Source organism: Patiria miniata, unplaced genomic scaffold (assembly GCF_015706575.1).
Source record: "Patiria miniata isolate m_02_andy unplaced genomic scaffold, ASM1570657v1 HiC_scaffold_7, whole genome shotgun sequence".
NCBI classification, from domain to species: Eukaryota; Metazoa; Echinodermata; class Asteroidea; order Valvatida; family Asterinidae; genus Patiria; species Patiria miniata.
In genome coordinates, this window is record NW_024037074.1 from 196,020 (window position 1) to 223,265 (window position 27,246).

Here is a 27,246-nt window from a genome sequence, read left to right on the forward strand (position 1 = left end):
TATTCTCACTAATAGGAAATTAGATCTTTATCATTCAATCCTAACTATGAGGTGTTTTACGTGAAAAATAGGGAGGGGGACTTCCACAAATGACTTCTTTTATCAAGTGATACTAACTTTTCTTTCATTTTGTTTTTAAGTTGTGCACCATGTTACACAATTGTTTAAAACCCGATTAAAAACTCTTTTTTTTTTACATTCTTGCAATGGTTGACATGTACATAGAACTCTCTGAGAAGTTGCAGTTGTATAAAAGAGAAGAGATATAAGCCACAGAAAAATCACTATCTGATAATGCTTGTCCAGTAACTTTACAGAAAACATTGTTGCTGACCAAGATTTGGTCAGTGACGGATGACATAGTTTGGTTTAATTAGCATTTTAAAGAGATTTTACACTTCAGATCAAACGTTTGTTTGAAAGTGATATTTATGGGAGTATGCACTCTGTATGCCTAACAGCAACAGTGACACTTTCCCTTGAATATGGCCACTTGGTCATTTTGTCAGGCAACACAACCTACATAATGACACACTAGCAGGGCAAATTCATCAAGGCAACAGAAAGGGACACAGGGGGAAAAAGTGGCCTGAGTGAATCAAAGTGAAAGATTGATTCAAACAGGAAAGAGGTACAAGCATATAAGGGCAGCCAGCTTCCAGACTGGACAAAGTGCTGGGTGGAAAGGTACATAGTTTACGATGGAAAAAATATCATGTTTTTACTGTTTACATGCCAACTTAGTTGGCAGGAAAATGAACGAACATAGATATTGACTAGATGCGTATTGTGATTTGCAATGTTTCAAAGTCACGACAAGTAATCCACAGGACCAAGACAATTAATCCACAGGACAAAAACAACTTTACATGAGGGCATTCAAAAGTAGAGGCCAACAAGCACTGTGTTATTCAGATAAGTTGTCACCATGGGAATTACACATTTTTCTTGAGAGATTTTTCTTTTAAGAATGATTAAAAAGTATGGCACAGTCTTACCTAGCAACTGCAATTGGGACAAGTTCGTGTTTCCATGACTCCTGGTCTCCATTCTGTGCATCATCAGTGACAGGAGATGCTAATGAGACGAGAGAAGCTGGGGCTATCCTTGAGGGCTGGATGACTCCTGACTCCTTGGCTATGGAGATGCTCCTCACAGAGTACAGTCAATCATAACTGCTCCTCCAGTGAAGGTAAACGAAGAAGGTCTATTGTCCCTGGGCCCAGCACAGGAGTAAGATGCCATGGGTATAGAAGACCCGTAGGCTTGCTAAAGTGGGGACACATTGCTATGGGTGCCGAGTCCTTGGGTATAGGTGACCCATCGGACTGTCCAGTGAGGATGGGCTAAAACATGTCACCACCAGGATGTCGATATCTTAGAGGTGGCTCAGCTATAGGAACCAGTGTCAGCTTGCTGTAAATAGATCCTTGCTGGTGCCAGGTTGGGCAGTTTATCACTATCCCATATTTGCCAAGGGATCTTTATTCACCGAGTCCCGTAGGTGATGTCTTGCACTTCACCACATTCGCAGCAGATTCTCCAAGTCTGCACTTCAGGTCCTGCTTGTCCTTGTGGGATTGTAAAAGGCTGTGAATACTGATTAGTGTGCCCTTGTAAAATAATATAGCAAACCACCAAACAACTGGCCAGTGGTAAGGTGGTCTTCCAACTGACATTCAATTTGGCGTTTGGCACTATGCTGAAGTTTCATTGGAGTCAACATTGATTTGAATTTGTTGACTCTCAAGCAATTTGATCGTCAGAGAAAGCAAATCCCAACTTAAGTGTCCTACATGTATATATTAAGACCTGTTCTGTATACCAATACTCTAATATAGTAAAATGTCATTTTTAATATATTTTCAAAGAGTATGGTGGCATATTGATCTCATCTAATCAATGCTCGCAGTAACGTTAATCCTTCATCATTACCTTCAGTATTATTCCCATGCAATATTCACATGCAACTAAACTTTCAAAGTTAAGCTGATGAGTATAAAGTATTGACTCGGACATATTCAAGTTGACTATGAAAGGACAATAAATATTACCATATTATGCTATGAATTATCAATAACATATATGCATACGAGTAATAACTTGAGTACTATATTATTCAAACATTTCCAGAGTTTTCTAATTTAAAAGAATAATTTCACATTTTACTGGTATTTTCAATGGTTTTTGATAGTCGGTAATTGAAGAATGTAAAATATTTATGGTTAGAAAGTTGGCACATGATCCATATGTGAGAAGAATTAGATTACCATTTTTATTTGTCAAGGTAGGTCTATATCGTGTTTAAATGAAATAATCAGAGAACAGTTTCCAAATTACATTTTGATGAAACCCTGAGGCACACAGAGTATGGTGGCATTAATGTTAAATCTATTTTTGCAGTAACATTACCCCCCCCCCTTTCATTGCCAAAGGAATTATTCCAACGAAATTTTTACATCCATTTTTTTTATTTGCAAAGTTAAGCTGGTGAGTATACAGTATACATGTAGATTCCGACATATTAGAGTTGACAACTATAAAGCATGTGAAGTGCTGCTATGAAGCGCGTCACCTTTTCAGTTTGGTAGCGCACGATCATTGAGGGCGTACTTGTGGGAAAAAGAGGCGTTGCGCATTAGTCTGTTGCTAGCCAGGGAACAGAGTGCTGCATAGACTCAAATCGGGGTAATAGCACACCAGGCCCGTCATTTTTAATCCTTGTTCTGTTCTTTCAGTATATTTTACTTTTTTAAGAATGTGGGGATTTTGTGATGTGAACATGTTTTTTTTTCTTGTTTTGTTTTGTATTATAGTGCAATATTGTGGCACATGTATCTTCTGTGCATAATTCTTATAATTTACTATTTCACTGTATTGATGTCCTTTATATTATTATATTGTTATTGTAACATGTGTGTGTCACTATTTATAGCTATAGCTTCCTATGGTTGTGAGTCCAAGGGCAGACTAGCGTAGAGTGGATGCCTTTGAGATCTGGGCATACAGACGCGTTCTCCGAGTGTCGTGGATGGAGAGGAGGACCAACCGCTGGGTATTGGATACCACAGGGAGTGAGTTGATGCTGAGACAACAGATGGCTGTGCGGAAGATGCATTTCTTTGGCCACGTCATGCGCCGCGAAGGAATCGACAAAGAAATAATCCAGGGATTGGTCTATGGGAAGAGACGTCATCCAACAACATCATGGAACCAACGACATAAAGCAGTGGACTAGACAGGGACTTGCAGCAGCATCAAGATCAGCAGTGGATCAAGATTGTTGGCGTAGACTAGTAATGGCCACTGAGCGCAAATTGCGCCATCGGACTGAAGAGAGAGGGAGGTACTTGACCGTGATTCATTCATGTGGTATCCCCCATTCAACATGTGGTATCCCCCCTTCGGCCACTACGTTCACTGTTTAACCAAGAAGAATCGTGATTTCATATGGGACGAGTAGTGTGACAGCTCTTTCAACACCCTCAAGACAGGATTGCAGGAGGCCACTATCCTGGGTTACTCTCAACTGGAGGGCCAATACATACTCAATCTGATGCCAGCAGGGATGGGATCAGTCAGTTCTCTCGCAAATTTAGGAAGGGAAAGAAAGAGTTATCACCTATGCAAGTCTGGCATTGTCCGAACCAGGTGCCTACCTATGTTGCCCAATACCTACATGTTCCACAACCCTAACCCTGGAAGCATCTGCATCTGAGGCCTTTACTTTTAAAAGATATGCCAGGCCTGTACAGAGGATTTTCAAATGAGTGTCATGTATTGTTTCTATCGGGGAGTGTTCATATCAAGTAGCAAAGACTATTCATAAGATAGAATTTGCATCAATATTAGGTTTTGTCCTTCATCGACGTACAAACACTGTATACTCAGTGTGTTCAACCTGAGTGAAAGTCAGCAAAAGCACTCGGGTGGGAATCGAACCCACAACCTTCTGCTTTGTTGAGCAGACGTCTTACCACTCGACCACCAAGCACGTGAGGTTGTTTAACTTTTACTCGGGTGTAACACACCGAGTAGACAGTGGTTATATGTCGGTGAAGGGCAAAACCTAATTATTGCAAATTGTAAAGACTTAAATTGTGGACGCAAAGTGTCTGCAAGATATAAATCACACAACAAAAATATGATTTAGCTAAATAACACTTTTCAACGGTACATGTATTAGTACCCGTCTCTGGTGCAGGCCTGCAATGGTGATTCATTCATGTGGTATCCCCCATTCAACTACTATAGTGGCATGGTGGCAACGTTGGAAACATTTCCATGCACTTTTCAGCTCATAAAAGGACTGGTCACAACAAACCGCCGACTTTGAGTGCTACATTTGGACTTCCGACCCGGTGCATCATTCACAAACAGGTGAACAGCTAGCCAGCTGATACTACAGCTGCGTAATAACACTAACTTTCAGTTTTTACCAACAAGAGTGTCCTTACCCTTCCAATCACCATGGCCAGTTCACATCGAGCACCAAAACAATGGTGTTTGGACAAGAATGAAACTGTCAACTCCTTCGACATCTGGAAACACAACCTACAATACATATCATTTCAAATATTTCAAGCTTCCTTGTAAAGTTCACATGGAACTCCACCGAGTAAATAAAACCCAATCCCGAGCTTATTTGGCCAAAAACAAAAACAATGAACACGTTATATTCAACCTATCATAAGCTATCCATCTCCACATCAGAGAAAACAGCCCTGAGTAAAGATTTAAACTTTGTTCCCACTCCGGCCAAACCACTACCAAAGACGAATGAGAATTGCATACCTCATGCAAAACAAACCCTTCAAACATACAAAGACCATTCAAACCTTTGTGAGGAACTTTTCAAAGTCTTCTTCCTACTGGAAGAACGAGATACACTCACTACAAGCACGGCCACTACGTACACTGTTTAACCAAGAAGAATCGTGATTTCATATGGGACGAGTAGTGTGACAGCTCTTTCAACACCCTCAAGACAGGATTGCAGGAGGCCCCTATCCTGGGTTACTCTCAACTGGAGGGCCAATACATACTCGATCTGATGCCAGCAGGGATGGGATCAGTCAGTTCTCTCGCAAGTTTAGGAAGGGAAACAAAGAGTTATCACCTATGCAAGTCTGGCATTGTCCGAACCAGGTGCCTACCTATGTTGCCCAATACCTACATGTTCCACAACCCTGACCCTGGAAGCATCTGCATGTAACCCTAAGCATCTAACCCTAAGCATCTAACCCTAAGCATCTAACCCATCTAAACCTAACCATCTAACCTAACCCTAACCCTAACATCTAACCTAACCATCTAAACCTAACCATCTAAACCTAACCATAACCCTAACCATCTAAACCTAACCTAACCCTAACCATCTAAACCTAACCATCTAAACCTAACCATCTAAACCTAACCATCCAACCCTAACCATCTAAACCTAACCCTAACCCTAAGCCTAACCCTGAGATTTTGGGGAACATATATAGGTATTGGGGAACAGGTATTGGGAACATCGGGTAGACCCCGTCCAAACCCAAACCTAATTACTGTGTAACAAGGCGTAATTGCTAGCTGTTGTCCAGCTTCCTCAAGCATCGAACGCAACACCTCTAGGGCCGAGTCACCAGTAGAAGAAGCCATGCAGGCGGGATGTGCAGAGCCAATCAAAACATGCAGAGCCAATCAAAACAAGTGAGGCCCAACTAAAGAACGACACCATAACCTGGGTTCTGAAGGAGAAAAATGCAGCAGTCGACCATACCAGAGTGCCGTATCAATAAATGGTCCAGCATCAAAAACTTACTGGTCCAACTGGGACCAGTTCGGGTGAGCTGGTGCCAGACATCGATCTTGAGGAGACATTGAGCTGGACTGCTACCAAGATGACAAAAACCTTCATCGTCACCAAGTTTCAGCCAGCATAGCAACCAAGATCAGAAAAGGATGTGGATGTTTGACATCATCTTCAATGCCAAGCTTAAGAAGAAATGAACCATTAGGTCCCAAATTATTCTTTCTGAGTACTGCTCCCATTAGAGACGTCCCATAATTTAAAAGTGTTATTAAAGTGCTCTTAAAATATTCTAAAATCATTCTTAACTTGTTTGGAAAAGGTTCTTAAATGGTTCTTAAATTGTTATGAAAATGTTCTTTAAAGTATTCTCTTAATTAAAACAAATTAAACTGTAAGACATCTCCAGTACCACAGTTAACAAGAGGTAACTTTTCATGTTGGCAAAATTGTTTTTTTTATTAATGTAATTTGTGAGTTATTGTGTATAAGCTTTCAGGTCGGGACACCCTGGCTTAATTAAAGAGGGCCCATAGTAATGCAAATCATACATCGCTACGAGTGTTGCTATGAAGCACGTCACGTGAACAGTTGCATAGTGCGCTTTCGTTGAGGGCATACTTGCATGAAGAGGCGCAGCACATCAGTCTGTTGCTAGCCAAGGCACGGAGCACACGAACAGTTTACCCGATGGTAAGTCTACACTACACTATGCTACTGTCAGAATTCCCCTTAGATTTGAAGTGTTTTATATATTTCCAAATGTGCTTGTAGACTTCTTCATGTTTATTCATTAACTTCTGACTCTTATTTACACAGGGCCATGGATTTCTTTGCCAACATGTAAATAACCTACTATTTTGTTTAGCAATACAGGACTGACAGGAGCAGTAGAATTCTCTTCCTTTGTGTTACCCATACCAATAGCATGTAATGCCTTTTGTGTTTAATTGAATAAGCTTATCCAATTCTTCCTCAATCTTTGTGTTTGAATTCCTTGAGGTTGTAATGAATGAAGCGGAATGTTAGGTATCACGGTTGGTTTGCAGTGATTGCTGGTATAAGAGAGATTTTTGGGTGTGCCACGGCAGAGCACATTTGATTTTTGATAGACATGGATGTCATGCTTTGATCCTCTGAGCCGCGCGCTTTCTTGCAAGCCGGTATAGCTGCCGCATTTGCTGCAACTTGCAGAAGCAGATATTACAGACTGCTTAAGGGCAAATAGTGGTGTGGAGCTGAGACCAAGAGCGGCTGGATCAGCGAATCCAAGATCGTGAATGACAAGGAAACCATGGCCCTTGGCCCTTGTAGCCTGTAGTGCAAATTTGAGGTAGATGGTTGATGAGCCGGGATGCTCAAGACGTGGATTAATGCAGTAGCAACCGTCGAGTTTGAGGTAGAGTCGCAGAGACGACAGAGGACACCGGAAGGGCTGTCATCTCTAGTGTAACACCACTGAGAGGCTGAAATCAGCAGCAGAACACCAAAGTTTAAAATACGGTGAACTGTATTATTTCTTATTATTTGCAATAACATTTAATTGTTATTGAAATCTATTTAGATAGATTTCTTTGATCATCTTGATTTACAAGACATGTTTTTTTTTGATTTATAAATTGAAGAGGTATTTTGTTTTTGGCAAATTTGACTGGAAATTGAATTTGGAAGTAGTAGTTAACTGGTCATTGTTGTTTTTTAATAGATCCTTTGGAAAACATCCAAAGTTAGTATACCGGTACATTGCTTTTTTTATGACTTAGTGGACAAACGTAGAAGTGGTTTTGAAAGTATCCACACCTAGCGTTCTTGTTTGAGTTTAATTTGTTCAGAAAGTAAAAACAGATATTCCTTTAATTACTATTTTTTTGGTTCAGTTGTGTTTCAAGTTAAGAGTTTAAAACTGAGAAGAAAGAATACTTATAGTTTTTTTGTGAGATATTTTTGTTGTTTTCCGCATTAATCATCCATTTTATGACTTAAGAGAAATTTATAATCCTTTTTATGACTTAAGGAGAAATATTGTAAATACTGCAAGAAGAAGTGGACTTATAAATTAAATTGTAAATAATAATTGTGTAAATAGAACTGATCTTGTCCATTGTTGTGATTATTTGGTGTTTGCAATCTAATCATTTTATCTTTCCAGCCACAGTCCCTAAAACAAAAGGGTAACTGTGACAGCTACGAGTCATACGCTGCACTGTGTACAGCTGGAGGTCCAGACTGCACCGCCATATCAGTGTGACCAGCCGACATGCTTATTGGTTGGGCCTGTGACTCACATTTTCATTATTTAATGCGTGGCTTGGATGCCGACATGCTTATTGGTTGGGCCTGTGACTACACATTTTCATTATTTAATGCGTGGCTTGGATGCGCTGCATAGCGAGCACTGTATTGACTCAAACTGGGGTAGAAGCACATACTGTGGAGGCATGCAATCAAAGCGTGAGTCCATTTCCTACCCAGGCTGCTAAAGATTTCACCTATCGTTTTTTTAGCGTTCGTTATTAATAAATGTGTTGAATCTAGTAACTGCTGTCACTGTCTCTTTACTGCATTGTCCACTGACTCATTCAGTTTTCTTGCCTATAGATGGGGATATGTTTTCTCTAAACGGTGAGGATTACTGGTGACCAACTTAAAAATACTAGTTTCCTAATTCATGTAACTGGAGGAACATAGGGAGCAAATTGCTAGTTCAGGAATATTTTTCAAGCAAAATAATTAATTGAAATAAATCATATTACAGCCTAACATTGTACTGAATCATTTCTAAAAAGTCAAACAAACCCTTTTGAAATACTGTGTGCCTCAGTGTTTTATCAAAAGATATTTTGAACCTTTTTTTCTAATGATAATGATTATTCAAATGCTTATGTATGTTTACTGTTTTCAGGCATGCAACTGGCATTTTAGGGGGAAAAAAGGAAACTCCAAAACCACACAAGACTTTGTATGGTATTTTCAATTTGTAATAGCATTCACGAAAAGTTAAAAACAAGGAAATCAGCAGATCCGAGGAAAAGTTGCATGCCTGAATTTTGACTTTAGTTTAATTTGGTTTTTCTTGATTTTGAATACCAAAATAAAATGTAAGACAAAGTAAAGTAATAAACTGCTGACACTTATTTAAATTCGGTCATTACTGTTAAGTAGCCTTCAACACTAACTTTTGTGTGATCGGTCACAGACAGTCAAAATTTCAATTCTTTTCCCCTGCCATGCCTTTTACACAGGCTAGTCACCAACAGTCAGATCTTGTTTAAAGGCACTGTGACAGTCCATTCCATCAACAGACAAAAGCAGGAGATTCAAAGGTGTTCAAGTTTTTTGTAAAAAACTGATGGAAATACCAAAAAAATATTTAAATCAGAAATCATGATTTGGTTTTGACATTTATGCCCTCGCACTTACTACGTGGACAAGCCCAAAGCTTAGACTTGAGTAGGCCTACTTGAGGCAACACTCACACTCAATTAATAAGCTAGTGAAAACACCATAATTCTTGTTACATGTAGATGGGTTTGCCTTCTCTGACCCCAAATTCTTTAAAAGATCAAGAAATGTCAAATGACACCAACAAATTGCCTATCAAAAGAATCAACAATAAAAAGTAACACAAATTTGAAGTTATAACAAAAAAGGATTGAAAACGTTGAATGTATTTAAAAAGTAGAAGTAATTTTTTATCAAGTATCAAAGATTTAACAAGTGTTGCCATGCTGAGTCACAAAGTCAGTGGTTAGGATAAGGGTAGGGGTGTTTTGGGGGAGGGGGGTTTCATAGTCTTGTTTTTGTTTTTTTATTTTGTTTCAAACAATTTCTAATTCAAGGGCTCTGGTGAACATGTTTTTCAAAGGAAGTGACAAAATTAAGTGGTTACTCACCATATGCATGCAAGTACATTACTTGTGTGGTCGTCCACATAAAAGACAACTGGTGCCAATGGTTTGGCTTTGCATGGTTTACCTAATAAGGGTGATGACCTGCTTGCAACAGCAGCAATACTAGCATCCAGTACAATTAATTGAAATAAAACAACGTAAAGGGCTGTGGCTTTCAGTGTGAACTTTTACCCAATTTTCTGTATGACTAAACAAATTAGCAAGGGATTACTTTGAATTAATCTTAACCTAAAAAAACCTAATGAACTAGACCTTCAATCCAGCCATTGACTTGAAGTTGAAGGCAACTAACTGAGGTTAGAACTAGAATTGTGTGTCTAGAATGGGAGTGTACATGCCTGGCAAGGAGGGTTGATGCATGGCAGCTTTGATTGGAATAACATTTTGCACGTAGGACAGTATCGGTAAAGAAGGGATGTAATTATGGCAAGTGATGGCAATAGGCCTAGAGACATTAGACAACATGGCAAGAATTATCACTTTAGGCAAGAATTAATTGGCACTTGAGGCAAGAGTTAGCACTTTAGGCGAGAGATGGCACTTTAGGCGAGAGATGGCACTTGAGGCAAGAGATGGCACTTGAGGCTAGAGATGGCACTTTAGGCAAGAGATGGCACTTTAGACAAGGATTGGCACTTTAGGCAAGAATTAATTGGCACTTTAGGCAAGAATTAATTGGCACTTTTGGCAAGAAATAGTTGGCACTTTAGGTAAGAATTAAGTGGCACTTTAGGCAAATATTGGCACTTTAGGCAAGAAAGTGGCAGGCAAGACAGGACAATTAACATAAGGCAAGAAAGGGCAATTTTTGTTCACTATAGAATGTCAAGTGAGTACATGTACATGAATGTTACTTACAGAGCTGAGTTTTGAGGACAGACACCCACAGACAAGCTAAAAGGGGAACTAGATGTTAACTATTGGTGGAGTGAGTATTGGAGGCCTGTGGAATATTGAGATGCTAGCACAGCAAAGGACTCCAGATATCACTGATGATGGAACTGATGTCCTGCAGAAAAATCCTGTGCCAGACATCCAAGGCCTTTCAGACTCGGCAAGGATTGTGGCACTCAATACTTATGATGAGGTGCTACCGATCGGTAAAATGCTGAATTATCAAAAATTTCCTGCAATCTCCCCAAAGAACCATGCGCCTTGTGTTCATGGAGTCCAGCGCTAAGATCCTCACCGATGTACCCAATGCAGACCTTTCTGTATTCACAGGTGTTACATCAGGTTAGGTCTCAGAGTCTTACTCATCCTTGTAGGCTATTGCAGATCATGTTAGGCATGGAAAACCTAGATGCCAGTGTCATTCAGGAAGGACTAAATGCAATAAGAGCTGCCTATGAAGGGAAGTGTAATGGACCAGATGAACCTGATGGGTAGACTTTGAGTATACGAAACACTTTAGTCAGTGAAAGACTTCGGATCAAGTGTCTCAACTTGATGTACCCCAAATCGGTCGTGTTGGATTGTTGCCTTGACATAGCAAAGTTGTCGCAGCAAAGGATCGTGGTCAATGATGAAGGATTGCCAGACAAGGGTGCCAATGACTGATGAATAGATCCCAGGGCACTGGACAGATTGATTGTGGAGATGCCTATCAATGTGTGGCTCTCTGATAGACAAAAGGGCTGAGAATACTGCCAGACTGCCTGGAGGCCTCAATATCCAGGAAGAAGATTCGATCCAAGGTGAGCCAGATGCTGCTGTGTGTGAACCAGCTGAAGTGTCTCAGGAACTGCTGGAGGTACTGTGCTGTGTGATAAAATGATGAAAGTGTCATCCACAAACTGAAGATAACTGTTGCTCTCAAATCCACGAAAGCTGTACAGAACTATATGATGATATTGGCCAGAACTGGAGATGGGGTTAATCCTGTGGAAGTTCCAGCTGACTGCTTGAAGAATTGACCTGTCCACTGGATGAAGGACGGCAGGATGTAGATGGGTAGGAGATCACAAACCTAATCCAGAGAGAGGGTTTCACACTCACACAGCTTGTCTTCATGAAGGTTTCCTGACCGAGACCTTGAGACATGCCTCACCCATGGGATTGGTGATGAATACCTGGAGTCTCCACTGAAGCTGCACATGGCTTTGTTGGGATCACAAGTAAAGGTTTTCGCAGCAGCAGCAGCAGCAGCGCGCAGCGCAGCGCAGCGCAGTGCAGCAGCAGCAGCATGATGATGATGGTGATGGTGGTGGTGAGGGTGAGGGGGGTGGTGGCGGCCGCCAGTGGGGGTGATGGGGATGGTGAGGGTGATGATCCCAATGACACCATGAGCGCAACCTCACAGTGTTCCCAACGACACCATGGTCAACCCCGATGAAGGCTACCAGATATTCACTGCCATCCCCACAGGCTACTCATGCCTCGGTGCCAAGGGGGACTCCGACTTGACTACGCCCTGCAGAAATATGAAGCCCCACACTCCAAACCAGGTTCATGATCTGCGACCCACCTACATCCTGCTGTCTTTCTTCCAATGAACAGCCAGTTGTCCAAGCAGCCTTCTGGAACTTCCACAGGATCAACTCTATCCCCAGTTTTAGTCAATGCCTTCATATAGGAGTACTGCCTTCGTAGATCTGAGACCAAGAGTTTGTCTTCAGTACATGGATGAGACTCTCATCACTTCATCATACAGCATGGGACCTCCAGCAGGTCCTGAAAGACTTCAACTGGATTTACAGCAGCATCTGGCGCAGTGAGGATCAGGCGCCTTGAATCTCATCCCCGGATGCTAAGGTCTGAAAACAGTCTGACAACACCCTCGACCCCTGAGTCTATTAGAGATGACCGACAGACACTGACTGGCAACATCGACAACCAATCCTTCCTGCACCCGGAAATCCAAACACCAGTCAAAGAGCAACCTTGTCCGGGAAGCCTGCATCAGCAACCACAATCCTGGCCGGCAACAACTTTACCATATCAAGACAGCACTACAACACAACAGATTCAAGGCTCATCCAGTCAAGACGCAAGATCCAAAGTCTTTCACCTACCAAAGGGTCCCCTACACCCAAGGTCGAACCCACTAGGCTCACCCCGCCTATTACACAGCCAAACACAGGCAGTTCTCATCACATCCAGTACTTCCTAAATGACAAAGGTATCCGGGCTTTCCACACCCACAAGATCCACAATAGCCCACAGGACAAGCAAGCCTCCAAGACCGAACCTGATGCATCCCCTGCAATGCAGAAGGTGTACACTGGGTACACCAGCAAGAGAACTCAACACCAGACAGCACAAACACAGAGCACATGGCAGATGGGGAGAATTACAGGAAATCAGTGAACACCCAGCACTCACCAAAAGGGACACCATCATCATGAGTATCAAGCAGCTACATCCATGCTCTGTCCGTCTAGCAATGAAGGTCAGCAAACAGACGATAGCTCTGCAAAACTTCAGCATCACCATCAGAGACATCTGTTACCCTCTACATGTACGTAGTAGCTCAAACATCCACAGACCTCCAATTGCCTTCCTCCTCCAATTTCTTAGACCTCCTCCTCCAATGTCTTCTAAGGATGTGACGTTTCATTTTGTAAATGTTTAGCAAACATTTAAAGAACCATCTCAATGTTGAGCCCTTTCACAAAGACTGACGACTGCCCATTGTGCAGACCAACATGATCGACACAACAAATAATAAATGAGTAACATAATAAAAAGAGGGCTGTCATTGAAAACAATAAAAAGATGAGCACATAGCCTGAAAGTAATCTAGTACTGCAGTTCTCCTTAGCTTTTAGCAAATTGAATAGGTTTGGATTATTTTTGTTATGCATGCTCAACTCAAAGGAAGATAGCGGAAAATAGGTTCCTGTTTTTAAAATTTGAGTTTTGTTAAAACTTTTGGAAAAATACGATTTAGAATTTTGTTTATTATTTTAAATGTTTAAATGTGTAAATGTCACATCCATAATTTCCTCACTCCACCAATACATAGTTCCCCTTTTGCCTGTGGATTTCAGTTTAATGTTTACACTCAGCCTGCAGAGGACAAAAATACTTTTTGATATCAGATTTTATATATTTATTGAATTTGTTAAAAGCACAAGTAAATTAATATGCACAGTTTAAGTAGCTAAATTAAATTTATGATATACATCTTTTTTCAAAGTGGATTTTTGTTAATTTTCACCTACTGCTTCTAATTGTTTCAGCTTCTTTTCAAAAAATTAAATGTACCCACTGACACCCTATAGTGAACATAGTTAAACAGTACAACTGCCAATGCATCAACCTTACGCTAGAATCATTCGTGGGTTTATCTCTATCCTAAATGCTGGAGATAGTTTATCATGAATTTCTTCCCGCATGTACACTCCCAGCAAGTTTTTATTAAAAAGGGGCCTATGAGTCATTCTTCAGTATCAAGTGTCTACTTTCATGTCCCGACACTTTAAGGCACTATAATTCGAAAAAATAGAGAATGAAAATAAGATTTTTGAGCAGTGAAATTAACACGACTCCTATTATGTGCAGTGTTAAAAACTCTTTAACATAATGGACAAGATGCTCATTCTTTACAATACTCCCTCAAAACCCCCTCAAAATGCATGTCCCCGTGTATTTCTCAATATGTACCTACTGCCATAATTTGTAAAGTAAACAACTTGAAAAGGTAATTATACCTCCAAAAGCCAAGTAATATAATAATTGTCATTTCCGTCACAAAAGGTGTGACGGATATGACTTTTGCATTCTTTTCACAATCAATATTTCTTTGGGTCCTATTGAAAATAAAGGAACCCAGCATTAATTATTTCCTGTAGAAAACTACTTCACATCACCACTCCAATACAATAGAGACTAAAATAACAGAGAGAGAGATATGTTGCAAGGATGAATGAAGTCCCTGAAAGCCATCAGCCCTGTTTTTGGTACATAATAATTGTCAATTATCAGATTGATCTTCGATCAGGCCAATTAAATATGTTGAACACTTCAAGTTATTCAACATGGGAAAATGCACATGACGAACGTGAGAAACCACTAGCTTAATTGTCACTTCCTTAACATGCTCAAAATCCAAAATGTTTAAATAGGATTATGTGAAAATCTTAGATTTACGGTTTATGGAAAAGGTCCGTTGATGCGATTGCAAACCCCGCGCTTTGTGAATGCACATTGCCATGATCGCAACCTTGGTAATACGATTCTTTCCCTGTTAAATACTCACGACCAGGCCATGAACGTCTTGCAGTTTTTCAGGGGTTAATAAAATCGAGTTGACGGCGGACACACTGAACCAAGTACCTCACAGTCACAAATTAGCAGAGATAAAACCATGAAAACATCCGGAGAAAGTGACCCAACATGGCGACGACACTTGCGAGACGGGCTTGAGTACAGGGTCTTTTCATTGTGACATGTGCATGCAGCACTGACATGACAACAAACCGCCACGTGTGAATTGTAATCATTCATTTTGCACCTGTCAGTGTCACAGAACAACACCACCTGTATGCGCCCTCACGTGGGCAATACGTCATACCTTGGGAATTTTCGTAAACATTGGTTTCCTTTGAAAGATTTAGCTTTGACTTCCAGCGATGTTATTTTGTCACTTTCGGGATATACTGGTATCGGTCTTTGTTTTGCTTTGAACATTTCTTGTTGTTGACAGCCCAAATGTTATGACATGCCTGTATCGGACATGTAATTAGTTGTGGAAATGATTACGACACCGAGTCCGAAGCTAGTCCGAAATTTCAAAAACGCCACTCTCAAAGATTTGTTTAGAGGGCGCTGTTAAAGTTACCGGTAGAAACTTTTTAACATAGACTTGGTGGCAGGATTACCCCCAGAGAGATTGACCCCTCATGATACCAAAAATGCTACCTCAAAATGAAAAAAAGTAGAACATAGTTCCCTAAGAACGGTGTAAAGATTATGTATGTTTGTTTTTGTGTTTACGTATATGTATTATATCCTGGGCAAATAGCAGAGCTGCAGCTCAGTCCATTATTTGTTTGCCAAATTGTGGTAAACGCAAGAAATGTGGCCTACAGAACCGAAATGGGCCGAGTCATTTGAGGGTACTCACCCTCAGGTGCAGTTCCACCAATGGGGGGGGGGGGGGGGGGGACAGGGAGCACCCAAATTTTTGTTGAGACCACCCCCCCCCCCCATTAAAAAAAAAAAATTCCCTACAAAAGACGGTAGCAAATGTTAGAATTAAGGTGATGTCACATTCGAACGGTCTCTCCCTCCCCCCTTCCCCCTCAACAAAATAGTTGTGAGCAGGGGCCATGAATTGTACACCAGGCGCGGATCCAGAGGTGGGTGTCAACCCCCCCCCCCCCCCAGCTCTGTCAAAAAACAAAAAAAATTATCATACAAATTCCTAAAAAATTATACTGGTATATGTCCGCCTGTTCAAATTACGGTACACCAGTCTGTAATCTAGTGTTACTAATCATCGAATTTGAACAGCGCCCCCTATTGAAATATGGAACCAGCCCCCACCCCCACCCCAGTTTTTGATTTTACGGAGGCCAAGTGTTTACATTTTCTGATTTTTTCGCTGATGAATCCCCTCCCCTGTGAAAATTCCTGGATCCGCCCCTGTACACTATTAGGTAATGTAGTGTGCACGATTGTAGGATTTTATCGGCACTCCCCTGGGCACTCCCCATTGAATATATGTACAAGAAAAGGAAGATACTTAAATTTTTTAAGATATTTTAAATTTGGGTTTGATTATTTTTCTTGAGTACTTTCCATTAGCCATGATATCTACTTGGAAACATTGGGATTCTGTAACCAAGAAATTAAGCGTGACACAATGAAATAAGCCAGAGGAAAAAATGGTCAATCTTTCACACAGAATAATTTGACTGAAACAAGTAAATTGGCTCAGATCTACATGTACATGTATTTAATATAAAATTTGCCATTGAAAATACAATTTTATTAAAAGTTCAAAAGAGTTCATTTCTAACATCACGTTGCCAGAAAACTAGAACATTTATAGAATAGAAAGTCTGATTCATTTTAAACACCGCATCCACTTTAATAATTTGCCATTGGAAATATAGTTTTTTGAAATATGAAAGAAGTGACTGTTAATTTTTAAACAAGTCACAAAAATCCAAAATTACAGCACAGTTTAATAACTATATGGTGTACATGTATTATAAATGACAAACACAACTACATGTACATTAAAGTAGGTGAATCATATCCACATCATCTACGTTCATACCAACATCCATGACAGAAAACCTTATCGCATTTGCATAAATAATCTCAACAAGGCAAATTTGCACTTCACTGTAACACACATTGTTTTGATGTTCAAATGTATTTCACTCTCGAAGGTTATACGAAATGACAAAAACACTTCTAAATTGTATATAAATTCTTTGGAAGATTTGGCAACTTAAAACAAAGGGAATACAAATTCATCTTGATGTTTTATAATTACACATTGCACTCAGATGAATACATGCCTTTCATGATTGCATGTGCTGTCCAAATCTGGTCTCAGATTATCATGATCATGACTAATCCTACACATGCAAGAGTCATTTGACTATTAAAAATGTTCACATTTGATGTTTCCCATTTACCATCAGAAGCAATGAAATACACTTCTTGTATAATCCTAATGACTGCAACTTTCTTAAAAGGTACATATGATTATTTGCTTCTTGTGCCTTTACTTTCGTTTGAAGCAACAAAATTGCTAAAAGTCTGAAGCAGGGTGCATGACAACTAACCTGTTGAAGGCTGATTGGATAGTATAAGTTTTAAGAAAACCGAGAAAATACATTCACTTTTTTGGGGTGTCTTGTAACTGGATTCCATTGCTAATGCATAATGTGCCGTGGACACCCTCTTTCAACACCACCTCAGTTTTCATCCACACGAAACAATTTCAGCTGGAATATTTTCAAAGGGTATTTGGTACCACTCCTATCTTGACTTTGAGCAGAGTTTTGTCATTAAATCAATGCTTCTCCAGGTCATTGCAAATGATGCACATGGCTTTGAGTTAACAGTGTTTCAATTTTATCTGTGAATGTACATTGGTCCAGTAAATAATACTTTCAGGTACTGTTGTCCACAAGATTTTCACACAAAATTTGAGCCCTGCTAACGAACTCATTGCACACAGTAAGATGTGACAATAGCTTGTAGATTGACAACTAGTCTCTGTGGTTTCAGTAAAATATATAAAAAAAACATGTTTACATAATAAAATATGTATATTGCATTATTAATTTAGAGCACAAAATTGCATCATGACAAGTTCCAATTTAAGAGTACCGATTTCAACAATGAATTAATCATTATTTTTTTTAAAATATAACACTGTCTCGTTATTTTGTTACAATTGTTATATTATAATAATGCAATATATTTCATAATGCACTAATCGTCGGTTTCCCTTTTTGGTTTATTGGAACATTTGTTTGTTTATTTTAACAATCCTTTGTACTGATCCAGTGTAACCGGCACAAATTTGGACACCATGTATTGGTTCAGTTGAGCTTGCCATTTGGGGTCGAGATGCATGTTGAGAAGATGCCTGGTGATAGATGTCTTGAGATCCTCTGAGGAAAAAAATGACCAAAGAATATTCAAAATGAGACGAGCAAAATGGTGGTTAATCTAAACGCAGACTCAAAACGGCAGGTTCTTGCAGGCCGTTTAAAGTCTGATACTGGCAAGCGCGTAGATTGTCAGATCGACCTATGATGCAGGGTTCAACATTATTTAAATATCTACAAGCGTACTAAATATCAGAATCATGAGGCCCTTGTATGTCCTCATGTACACGTGTCAGGTCAGATCTTCTGTTTAAACGGTGGTCTGACTGTCTGAGGTACTTTCCTCTTCCACACAACAAATATCTTTACGCAAAGTATGTAAATGTGTATCACTAATTTTATTCAGTATTCATAAGATGGAATTTTGCGTCTGGGTGATGTAAATCAAATTAGGTTTTGCCCTTCACCGACGTATAAACGGTTGGTATAAACGGTCAGTGTGTTACCTCCCGAGTGAAAGTTGGAAAAAAATCACTCGGGTGGGACTCGAACCCACGACCTCCTACTTTCTAGTGCAGATGTCTTACCACTCAACCACCGAGCTAAGGGAATCAGTTGGCTGGTTCGAATCTGATGTACATAGCAGCAGGTATAGCATTAACTATTCATAAGATGGAATTTTAAGTTGGGGTTATGTAAATCAAGTTAGGTTTTGCCCCTCGCCAACGTTTTTTTTCCAACTTTCACTTAGGAGGTAACACACTCATACAGTGTTTATACGTCGGTGTTTATACGTTGGTTATTTGATTAGAGTTTTATTCAGCATGCAGAGTCCTGTGGTCAAAAGGTTCCTGTGTTTGACTCATGCACGATGTTATGTTGAGTCAATCTTGACAGGGGACACGGTGCTGGTGTTCTTGGGCAAGATACATTACTACAATTGCCTCCATTGAGTACATGTGGGGGGGGGGGTGCAGACCAGATAGGATCTCGAGCTTATAGCAGGAAAGTGTTCTCATGGCCTGATGAACAGGGGTAATAAGTGTGAGCAATCTGAGAGTGTTGTATAAGAGTGCTATATGAACACTGCACTATGATCATCAAATATCTTAACATCAGCACAAGGTGTTGGGCGACAATGCGTTCAAGAGTTCCACCTAAACCTTTTCTTAAGAGGGATTACTGGGCAGTGTTGTAGGACTCGAGTCTAGGACTCGGACTTGAGTTGGACTCTAGTCACATTGGAAAATGACTCGGACTTGACCATGACTCCTCGAACTCGATGACTCGCGACTCGAGTCACGTAATTTCATCAAAAGTAAAAACCTAACGTAGGGATGGGAAAGGATCATTGAGGAATACTGTTTGGATGATAAAACATGGAGGGAAGGGTTGGAGGAAGATTTTTTAGGGATGGGAATTAAAAGGAAAACACATTTTGGCTCTAAACAACATGTACAACCACAACTATATACACTGGGATTTACTTAAAAGACAGAATGGAGGATTAAAAAATAATTTTTAAAAACGATTAGTTTGGTGAACAACTAAGAACAAGTGACTTGTGACTCGGACTCGGACTCGAGGCTTGTGACTCGAGACTTGGACTCGGACTTGGACTCGACGTTGGTAACTCGACTACAACACTGGTACTTGGTCACAGAGTCCACTGTACCTACCAGGTAATTCTGAGTTGACCACCCCAGGGTAGACAGGCAAAGGCCCCCAAGAGGTGACGACATGAAGCTTGTCCCTCAGCTCAGGATGGGCCTTCATCTGTAAGGCCAGGGTGTTGGAGTCGATGCCTGTACCGTCTGCTGTCTTATTAAGGATCATCTGGATGGACTTCAGATGGGAACCTGGGCAGGAAAAAAAAAATGTATGAGATGTAAATTATCCTTTTTTATATTTGATTTTTGTTTGCCCTTCGCTGACATATTTTGTAAACACTGTGCACTTAGTGTTGTCCGAAGGCTTAGGTGGGACTCAAACTAATGACCTCCTACACAAACAAAGTTGGGTTAAGCACTGCTTCATCAGACTCCAAACGGCCAGCTTGCCACAGCAAGCTCAGTGGTCGAGTGGTTAATGCGTCTGCACTAGGAAGCAGAAGGTTGGGGGTTCGTGTCCAACCAGAAGTAAGCTTGTTGATTTTTTTCTTGCAAACCCTCGGACAAAACTCAATGTGTACAGTGTTTGTAAAATACTTCAGGGAAGGGCAACAAAAAAAAATATATGAAAAAGAAGATCAATAATTATATGGATGAATAAAGTTGATTCCTACTTTCTAATTCACAATTTCGAATTTCACAACTATCCACATAGAATTGAGATGCAGACCAATGCAAATGAGTCTTCACAGATGTTTGTCTTACCTGACTGGATAATTTTACCGAAGAAACTGGCCTTGTTCTCTCCTATCTTTTCGAGTCCTCGATGGGTAATCCCGAATCCGCTCAGTGAATGGACGTAGTTGTAGGCCCAAACAGATCCACGTAGGTCCTCAAACACTTTATATCTATCATTGAAATATCATCAATACAATTATGATTAGCATTGAAATATTAACATAGAATCAGGGGCGGGGGGGGGGGGGGGGGGGGGATGTCAGGGGAAGAAAAGGGGTTGGGGATTATATTCCCCCCCCCCCAAACAAAAATGGACAAACACACTTTCCCCTTCCCAATTGTCACATTTGTGGAAGACAGTGTTCTAGTGAAGGTTTGCAGTTTGCAGTAACACCATGTAGGCATGCAGAGTCTCTTTTGGGAAGATGTGTGGTTCTGAAAAGATCCACACATCTTCCCAAAAAAGACTTCTACATGGTGGTACCGCAAACCTTTACTAAACCATGCCACTACGTAGTTAGACCAAGTAGTTAGCCCTTGCAAATTGTCTTGCAAAGATGTTCCATCAACAAAACTGAGAATATGACAACATCAACTTGATCGTCAGGCAAGGCAGAGACTGATTTCAAATGACAACAACCCCAGAAAGTGAAGAAGAAACTCTGATCAGATGACAACGAACATTTGCCCAGGAAAGAAAAAAAAGGCAACTGATGAACAGAAATCAAATTGTGATTTGTGAATAAAAACTTCCATTTGACTTCATTCCTTATCAGATCAAATTGAATATCAAACAGAAGGGAAGTACAGAATTGTTGTATGGGTAAATAAATCAACATCCAGGGGAAGAACACAATTCATTTGGGGAAAAAGACAACAAGGATTGATAGAAAAGAAAATCTCCTCTTTTTTTTGCTGTTGTCTACATCTACATATACCTTTGTACAAGGTAATATTAGTGCTTAAAGTTGTTTTGAGTGAATGTTACTTTCCATCATCAGTAACATGACCAAATTGAAACCAACTACCAACTACCTGCTCCTCCGTCCAATCACATCCATATACTGTCATTATCCCCAAAGCCATTTTCAAGATGTATTCATCAAGTTTATTCCCACGTGACCAGTTGAACCAACTACAGATGAGTCAAAAAGAAATTGACTGAATTTGAAAAAAAATGTTTAAAATAATTGGCTTGTTCTATGTTAATAAAAAAACAATAAAGTACATCTTATCAGACTTGTATGACTCGTGATTTGGACTCGGACTCGAGTTACATTTTTAATGACTCGGACTGGGACTTGAGTCACTTTGACTTACGACTCGGACTCGGACTCGGGGCTACGGACTCGGACTTGGACTTGAACTGACTTGTGACTCGACGGAAATTACCGCACTGCACACGCGCACATATATAATTTGATCGTTTTCTTTACTGTGCAATACATGTACAGGGCGCTCGATGTGGTGCATGCGTGGCCGTGGCCGGTTACCGATATATTGACTTATAGAAATCAATGTACTGAAACTTGTACCCCGCCATCAACACGCAATACTGCATTGGTGCAAGATTGATAGGGTAAGGTACAATGTACCAGACTTTTCTTGTCAGACGTCCTGTCGTTCACACGTGTATTGCTGTCGTATCGCGATAACGCGATATGAATAGTCTGCTGATCTGCCCATTTCGGTAACGTTACATGCAAGTTGCAACGTATGTAGATCATGATGGCATCCATCCAAAAATTGTCAATTTTGGATATCTTAACTTCAAGAGAAATGCCAATGGAAGATCAAGTGCAGAATGCAAGTTCTGCAGGAAGAAAATAGAGGAGAAAACCGGCACTACGTCCAACTTCAATCGCCACCTTTCACGTATATAGAAGTCTAAAAAAAGATATTTGAAACGCCTGAACTTTAAATGCAAAAGTTAGGCCAATACCAGTTTTGTCTGAATTGCCTTTATAACTGTTTTTGCAAATGAACTCCTCATTTTGTAAGAAAATTAGAGAAAAGCTGTGGGGAAAAATGAAAATTTACAGCACCTGAAATGTACGTATTTCGATACTATACCAAAGGTGACTCTGAATCTCTGAATTCCCTAAAATGTACGTTTTTTGATACAAAGAGGTGACTCGTGACTTGGACTTGGACTCAACCTTTGTGACTCTCTGACTCGGACTTGACCTGGAGGACTCAGGACTCGGACTTAGACTCGAGAAATGTGACTTGGACTCGGACTGGGATTCGATGTTTCGTGACTCGAATACAAGTCTGCATCTTATTGACTATTAACTGTGAAAATTTCACTTAAATTGCAAACTCTATTCCCAATTCATGTCTATTTCAATAAAATGATCACAAAACTTGGCTGTCCACCACTTATCAATTACCGTGTTGCGAACTGATAATACATCTCCCAATGAGGATAATGAAACATCAATTGTTTTCCCACCTCCATGAATGAACGAGAACTTGCAAAGGAAAAGATACAAAAATCACCATCGATATTTCGAAGAAAAAAGAGAGTTAACTTGCTTCTCATATTCAAAACACACAACTTGATAGTAAAAATTCTCTTGATTTCAATTATTAAAATCTCATTTGTATTTGAATACTTGTGTGTAATCTGTAATTCTCACTTAGCTCATTTAGCTTTCAATATTATCGCATTCCTTGTAAGAAAAAAAATCTTGAGGGCGGGTCACTTTTTATTTTAATCACCCTGTATAACCAATGTGAACATGCATCTCTCATACACACTAAACTTAATTGTCTTCATTTTCTATCATCCTCTTTCTTTTTCTGTCTTTTCTTCTTGTGCGGTAGCCCTCACATTGAGTGGCATTTATGCCTTGTGAAGGAACGACTTGCATAAAAAAACAATTACATGTACACAATACGCATGTTTAATCTGGAGCCAATCATTAAAACTGAAACAAATTCAATTCTCAGATTTCATGTCAGTGCAAGTAGTGAAACTGACTCACATGCATCTGCTTTGGTTACAGGAACTGATACCACAAGATAGTCACATGCATTAAAATCGGACAGAAATGTTGGGGGAAAAAGAAGGAAAAGAACAAGAAACTTTCTGTTTCAATTACACTTTGCTCAAGGTCTTACAATCCCTGTAAGTATAAATCTGGAGTGATCTTGAAATAGAGAAGAACATTCTTTGCTGCATCTGAACAACATGTGGCTCACGGAGCTCAATGCTACATTGTGCATGAACTATGGGTGATGGCTACCAAAACAGCTCCACTCCATCAACTGGGTGGAAAACTGAAGTTGAAAAGCATCGTGAGAACTTTTACATGAGTGGAGAAAGAACTAAACAAATAACATGGTTAAGTGCTGAAATCATTGCACCAATCGGCCTCTGCTTAAACTTTGTCTTTCTCTTCACAGTCATTCGAGTGAAGTCCATGCGTACAATCATCAACATCTACTTATCCAATCTGGCTGTGGCTGACTCCCTCTACCTTATGAATTACTTCATATTTGCACTGTCTTCACCTACAGAGTACAACTTGTTGGTCAACAATGCAATATCAAGTGGCCAATGCACGTTCATCGCTACTTCTAATTTCTTTGTGGTTACCATAGCAGCTGAGAGATTCTCTGCAGTGCGCAATCCTATAACGTTCAAAGAAAAGGCCTCTAAATCTCGAGCAGCAAAGATATCAGCAGGACTCTGGGTGCCAACAATTATTGTTGGTGTGATTCTGATTTTCGTACCATTAACAGAAGCTGTCTCGATAAAGTCTACTTTGGATTCTTTCCATTATCAACATTGTCTCTTTGATAGCAACTCTTGCTTTGTACATCTATGTAGTATGGAAAGTATGCAAGCAATCAGCCCTGTTCCCGAACCGTCCCAAGCGAGCAGGCAAGGTCCTCTGCATGGTTATCATCAACACTGCTGTTTTCTTCATTCTGAACTCACTGACCTTGCAGCTGCAATTATGACAATACATGCACGTGTAGTGGCATCCAATTATACTTCAACTGCTCAGATTGTTGCCAATCTGGAACTTGGAGAGACAATACATATTCTGACTATATGCATTGAATTTTGCAACTGATCAATAGCTCAATTAATTCCCTGGTCTACAGTGCCACAAACGCTGACTTTCGTGAAGCTGTAGTCAAGGCTTTCTCATTCCTCAAACTGTGCTGTCGTTGCTGCCCAAGACAGAATCCCAGCCGACCATCGCAGCCAGGAAAGCAGATTGAGCTTCATGTGATTCCACAGGCAGAAAATGACCAAGAGCACCATGCTGCCAGGCCAAGCAGCAGCAAGCCACCAAGCCAAGGGCATGCACAACACACAGCGAGTCAGCAGTCACTGGACAGCTGTCAAGAACAATGTTCCAGGCAAAGCAGCAGCAAGGCATCCATGCACAGTCAGCAGCATGTTCAAGTGCATGTTGAGGTACATGCAGAACCAGCAGGGACCCCAGCCCTTGCAAGTTCTCATCAGGAACAATGCTCTAGTCTGACTGACTGCAAGCTATCCATGCAAGGGGAACAGTGTGAACATCCAGAACCAGCAGAGAGCCAGCAGTCACTTGCAAGTACTCAGGAACAATGTCCTGGGCTGACTGGCACCGAGCCATCAGCACAAGGGCAGCAGTATGCACATCCAGAACCAGAAGGGATTTAATCTTTGGAAAGTTGTCAAGAACAATGTTCACTGGTACCTGATAAGTGCAAGCTGTCTTTAAGGGCAGCAGTGTGTAGAGTGAGTGCTGCTTTTGAACTTGCTGTGTTCAAAGTGTAGAGCAGATTTAAGGCCGTTTCATACATCTTCTTCATTGGAATGCCAATTAAGTAGATTTGACATCGAGAAACATTAACAACACAATATGCTGGAGTTGAAATGTGTTTTACTTCAGCGAATTGCCAATACATGTACGCACCATGACATCAGTAATGTGCAGGCCCGCCCAGAGCAGATTGCAACCAACTATCAGTAAAGGGAACAGCTGGTATTCATGCAATGTATGTATGTAAAAGGTTCAGAAATTAACAAATCCCAAATAGTTTAATTATTTGAATCAAACTTTTGTTCGTTTTAAGGTAGAGTAGATCATTTGCAGCTATCCAAAAAGTAACTGACAAAATTATTGTTAAAGGCTTTTGGTTTTAATGGCACTAAACTCCCTGTGAAATCATTCTTTCTGACATGCTGTCATTTTGAAGGAAACAATGAAAGAAAGCCATTTCCAACGATGCATCAAGTTAGTTCATGTAGTTGGTTTGTAAATTCGGTGAATCCATGAATATGTGCGCGCAAGCGTTGACACGACGAACACGCACACTAGGTTGCTATTATTCGTCAGTTCAGTGCATGACATCGCGTAGCTGCAATTGACTGAATGAGAATGTGTCCCTGGGGCTGAATTCGGACGCAATATAAAACATGACTCAGCAACTTTTGAATTGAAACCTGAGATCCTAGATATAGTTTTTGGAATATACTGCATTCACAGAGCTAAAACTTCATCGTGTTAGTTGTTAAGCACCCGTTTTTAGATTTTGAGCACTTTTGTTGCTTCAAATGAAAAAAATGCACAAATGACAAATGATCTACCCTTCCTTTTAATGAGCAAGTTTGTTACTTTTTCAGTGTGAAATATACAAGTATTGGTACTAACATATGGATAACCTGAAATTTTTTCACTGTAAATAAATTTTTTTTTTTAAATGCCTTTGAAACAGATTTGGAGGTTTTATTTTAGGAAATGCACCTCTGTATTCCAAGTCTTTGGATGTTTCAGGCTTTTACATATTTTTCATGTGTGCCGGTGCATATTCATGAGAAATACAGTGATGTCATGAGCTGGAACTTCAGTGTCACTGCTGTTTGAGGGGAAAGGAATGTTAACAAAAGTGTTTTGATCAAGTTTGATGTGACTGTTGCGTTCATTAGCACATAGCATGCAGCCAATGAGATACTTAAATGTACAAACCTTTACACATGTACAATGCAATGAATTTTAGGTTCATAAATTATACAGAAAACCCCAAAGCTGTGAAGTGTAAAATACCTAAATCGACATCACAGCAACATTAGAAACAATTGTGAACATGTGCACGGGCATTGCAAAAAAGTGTGCGTAAAAATGTGGTCATTACTTTCATACAAACACAGGGCTAGGATATTTCATGTTTTAGTGAAATTCATTTTACAGCCTTTTGATGCTGTTATTAACAGACCTTGACAAATCCCAAGCATGGAGCACAATACATACATACTCCTAAAAAGCACAAACTGTATGGTTATTGTTATTGAGGGTTCAATATTTAGGGAGCAAACTCACCGCAAATCCAAAATGTCTTGGGAGGTTTTGGATCTCAATCTTGAAGATCTCTGAGGTGAAGTGCTGTTGCATCAGATAGTGATAAGGATCCGTTATGGCAGCGCCAGTCACCGTACGTCAGAGGTGCTGGTGAAATGGTTATCTTGTGGGTCAAGACCTGATGCACAAATGAACAGATTAAAAAAAACTTGATATGGCTAGAGCTATATTGTCTAGGTCTTCACCCAAAACAATTACATGGGAACAATCTGACAATAGCCGTAGCCATAGCTCTAGAAGCGCGTTTCAGACACAGCCTAAGTAACAGATCAACAAAGTTGCAAGTTATGCATTGGAGCATCT

The 27,246-nt window shown here is 40.2% G+C and overlaps 2 long non-coding RNA genes across 2 annotated transcripts; both read right to left on the reverse strand.

Moving 5' to 3' along the window:
• Positions 1-16,560: 16,560 nt before the first annotated feature.
• LOC119746494 lies at positions 16,561-19,954 on the reverse strand. The gene is made up of 2 exons (XR_005273756.1): positions 19,907-19,954; positions 16,561-18,290 (listed from the first exon to the last, which is right to left on the reverse strand). It is a non-coding gene; the product is annotated as an uncharacterized LOC119746494 (long non-coding RNA).
• Positions 19,955-20,722: 768 nt separating this feature from the next.
• Positions 20,723-21,694, reverse strand: LOC119746428. The gene is made up of 3 exons (XR_005273748.1): positions 21,611-21,694; positions 21,502-21,503; positions 20,723-20,745 (listed from the first exon to the last, which is right to left on the reverse strand). It is a non-coding gene; the product is annotated as an uncharacterized LOC119746428 (long non-coding RNA).
• Between the last annotated feature and the right edge of the window lie 5,552 nt (positions 21,695-27,246).